This window comes from Podarcis tiliguerta, assembly GCF_965153285.1.
Source record: "Podarcis tiliguerta genome assembly, chromosome: 16".
In the NCBI taxonomy this organism is placed as follows: domain Eukaryota; kingdom Metazoa; phylum Chordata; class Lepidosauria; order Squamata; family Lacertidae; genus Podarcis; species Podarcis tiliguerta.
In genome coordinates, this window is record NC_139549.1 from 33,777,609 (window position 1) to 33,782,246 (window position 4,638).

Sequence of the window (4,638 nt, forward strand, 5' to 3'; positions counted from 1 at the left end):
GCCATGGAAAAGCTTGGGGCTTGGGGCTCAGTCTGCTGCGGGGAAGATCAAATCATGTGGGCTTGTGAGATAAGGACACAAGGAAAGCCTGCTGGATCAGGCCATTATCCCATTGCAGTCCAGCATCCTGCATCCTCTCAAGGTGGACAACCAGATGTCTATGGGAAGCTCACAAGCAGGACTCAAGCACTGCAGTTGTTCCTCTCCTGTAATTTCCAGCAACTGCTAGTCATAGGTGTACTGCCTCCAACAGTGAAGGTAGAACATAGCCTTCTCCACCATGAATTTATTTAATTATCTTTCAAAGCCAGCAATGCTGGTGACCATCTCTGCCTCCGGTGAGAGCTAGTTCCACAGTTTAACTATCAGCTTCAGTGTCCCTTCAGCTTAAATAATCCTTGACGTTCTTTGATTCCTGTAATCTTTGCCCAACCTTGAACTGAACTTTTTCAGGCTAAGGGCCAACCTCCCTTATGGGCAAGCTTCTGGGGGCCACATAGTGAGCAGGACTAGAAGCAAAATTGGTTAGAGAAATAGATGTGCCACTTACCTTTGTAAAGTAGGCTACACTGCAGCCACAGAGAAGTCAGAGGTTTTCTGCACCTTGACCCTCCGTGCAGGCAAGTAAGAGCAATGTCATGGTTCAAGAGCACTTTGCAGATGAAGAAAAGCACTGTAGGAGAGGATGGAGCAGGGCCAGTAAACAGGTGGCATTTAGGAACAGCCCTAAGGGTTGGCCATCTTTAGTCCCCAGGCCTGAGGGATCCCCAAACTTGCTTTAAAGATCTAAACAGTCTGGATCAACTACAACTCGCAGTAGCACCTTATTCTGCAAAAAACACTAGCAAGCAAGGATTTGCTCAGGGTTTTAATTTATGCCAGAATATTTGTTTTACTCTATTTATGTGTATGCCGCTCAATAATGATAGTTTCTGGACAGCTAACAATATAAGGTCCGGAAGACAGTTCCATAAAAAACAGAACCCTATAAATGTGAAAATCTAAATACTTCATGTATGTAACACTCAGGATAACAAGGTAGGCAGCAGCCACACAGAGAATCTCTACAGATGTTACAGAATGTCTACAGATCTTACAACTCCAGATGCATCACCAGAACTATAGATCACCAGAATATTTTAATTAACAGGGCTGGTGATGTATCTGGAGTTTAATGTCTGGGGAAATGAAAAAGGTTTTCTTCTGGTGCTGAAAAGGTCAAAGAGAGCCGCTTTGGGGAGTGCCTCTTATAAACAATATGCCACCATAGACGTAGGGTTACCAGACATCCCCATTTCCCAGGGACAGTCCCCAGATTTGCGAATAAGTCCCCAGACAAATTCCATCCCTGGAATGTTGCCGGATTTCATCTAATGTCCCCAGGAAATGCAGTGGCCGCAGTCTCAGCAGCCCGGAGCAGTTGGCTCTGGCTGGCTTCAGGAGCTGCTCAGAAGTCCCCATATGATGGTGATGAAGGGGCTCTAAGATGCAGCTTCTGGGCTGCCTCCACCTCCCTTGACCTCCGCAACTAAGCTGTGAAGGGAGGCTTCATGCTGCCTATTGGAGCAGCCTCCCAACTCCTACTTGTGTGTAAGCAGGAGCAGGGCGGGGATCTCTCAGCTGTGAAGGGAGGCTTCACGCTGTCTATCAGAGCTTGTGTGCAAGCAGGAGGGGGCAAGGACCTCTCAGTTAGGCAATGGGAAGCCTCCCTTCCCAGCTGAGGGATCACTGCCCCTTCCTGCTTGCACGCAAGTAGGAATGGGAATGGGGCTGCTCCGATGGGAATGGTGGCCTTCCATGCCTGACCCACCGCACACCGCTTCCCTACCACCACCACCACCAAAGAATCAACAACTCAGGCACTGCCCAGGCTCATGGAGAAAGGAGATAGAAGCTTCAGAGGAAGGGGAAACATGGCGGTTGAGGTCAAGGCAGCGGCCGCCCCCTGCCACCACCATTGCTGCAACATCAACGTCCTGAACGTGTAGTATTTATTTATTTGGTTATTTATTTAAAGTGTCCCCAGATTCATTGAAAAAAATCTGGTAACCTTACCATAGAGGGATTCTTCTTTCTGAGTGGTCATGATCCACATTACTACATTTGGCATCCTGAGAAGAGCCCCAGAGAAGAACTTTATAAAGTAAGAGGTTCCAAAAAGTTTGGAAGTAAGGACTGAATTTGCCACAAAGTGCAGGGAGGATGCAGCATGCTGGATAAATGTTTAATCAACAGAAACACACACACACACAGACGGGGGGGGGGAGGGAGAGAGGGAGGAAAGAACGAATGAACGAACGAACTTCACCCATCCATGGCTGCCGTGCAACTATGAAATAAGCTCAATCTTACACCAATCTAGTCTGGGACACGGGTGGCGCTGTGGTCTAAACTACAAAGCCTAGGGCTTGCTGATCAGAAGGTCGGCGGTTCAAATCCCCGCGATGGGGTGAGCTCCCGTAGCTCAGTCCCTGCTCCTGCCAACCTAGCAGTTCAAAAGCACGTCAAAGTGCAAGTAGATAAATAGGTACCGCTCCAATGGGAAGGTAAATGGTGTTTCTGTGCACTGCTCTGGTTTGCCAGAAGCGGCTTAGTCATGCTGGCTGCATGACGCAGAAGCTGTACGCCAGCTCCCTCGGCCAGTAAAGCGAGATGAGTGCCGCAACCCCAGAGTCATCTGCAACTGGACCTAACGGTCAGGGGTCCCTTTACCTTTACCTTTACACCAATCTAATCTGTCAAATAAATTCTAACGTGTCTTGATAATAAGGCAGAACCTGAGGCAGTCTGCTGAATAAGCCAGGTAATGCCCCCTCCTGCTGCCCCCCCTCTCCCAGTCAACCAGAACATGAAGAGGAATGAAGAGGGCAGAGCAAAGAGAGACAAGACCATAGAGCCTTAGGCTGCTTGGGAAGGAACCAGAGGAGGAGGAGACAGAGAGCAGTGCAAAGTAGGAAGGTGGGGGGTCTCCAGTCCTCGCAACTGCCTCATTAGAGCAAGACCTACTGGGAAGAGATGCTGTGATCACTAGACTTGCACTGTTTTGGTTTCTTTGAATAGAGAGTTAGCTGACCTGACTCTGGTTCCTGATATGTATGCATTTTTCGTAAACATCACTTGGCAGGAGAACTGCATTGAAAAATTCAGAGAATTTCAAAGGATGGCTGTGTTATGGTTCGCATATCCTTTTGGAAAGTGCCAATATGGTAGGTTTCCTTTCACATGCAAATTGATTTGCATCCCCACTTCCAATTCCTCATTCCAGCTTGTGATGCGCAGTAAGTCTCTCAATACCAATGTTTTAAAGTGTCTATTAATGCGCCACTCAATAACCAGCATTGATTAGCCATTTATACTTTTACTTAGCTTTCAGCTGTGATCAAGCTTGCACATTAGGCTCAACTCTCAAGCCAAGCTTCTCAAGGAGCTCCAGATACACAAAAGGTGCTGTCTGCTTTCTAACCCTCCAGAAGAGTGGTATTCCTTCCTCACAACTGGGAACTCTTTCCTGATAGTGTTTTTCTACGCTTTGTTTTTCTTCAGATCTTGCTCAAGGTTTGGTTCCTTAGTCTGAGAATGTCACTGCAACCAAGCAGTAATGCAGGCTGTCTTGCCCACCCTTTAAGCCAGTGGTTCTCAACCTGTGGGTCTCCAGATGTTGTTAGACTACAACTCCCATCATCCCTCACCACTGATCATGCTGGCTAGGAATGATGGGAGTTGTAGTCCAACATCACCTGGGAACCCACAGGTTGAGAAACACTTCTAAGCCAATGGCTGTTTCTCCAAGGGGAAATAAATTGATAAGGAACAACTGGGCCACTACTGAAACTCAGCAACTTACACTAGTCACTATTACTTAGTATACCCAACTGAAAAAATTATTTTAAATTGATTTTTGTTTGTGCTCATTTAGGCCCAGGTGGGAAACATGTGCTCCTCCAGGTATTACTGGACTACAACACCAATCTTCCTTGATGATGTTGCCTGATGGGAGTCAGAGTCCAACAACATCTGGAGGGCCAAAGGTTCTCCATACCTAAAGGGAAAGGGACCCCTGACCATTAGGTCCAGTCGTGGACGACTCTGGGGTTGCAGCACTCATCTTGCTTTATTGGCCGAGGGAGCTGGCATACAGCTTACGGGTCATGTGGCCAGCATGACTAAGCTGCTTCTGGCGAACCATAGCAGCGCATGGAAACACCATTTACCTTCCCACTGGAGTAATACCTATTTATCTACTTGCACTTTGACATACTTTTGAACTGCTAGGTTGGCAAGAGCTGGGACAGAGCAACAGGAGCTCACCCCGTCGTGGGGATTCGAACCGCCAACCTTCTGATTGGCAAGCCCTAGGCTCTGTGGTTTAACCCACAGCACCACCTGCGTCCCTCTCCATACCTAGGTTAAGCCAATTTCTACCAACTTGGTGCACTTCATATGTCCCATCAGTCCCACCCAACATGGCAAACGGTCAAGAATGATGAGTGATAATCCAGTAATCTCTTGGAAGAGAGGAGCAAGCTGAGAAATGCTGCTTTAGGCTCTAGTTGAAGCAAGTGTTTTTGTTTTTCAATCAAGCTGCAAAGAGGACATTTTGAGGTGTTTTAGAGGTGATCTCTTGCAGAGGGTGAGTTG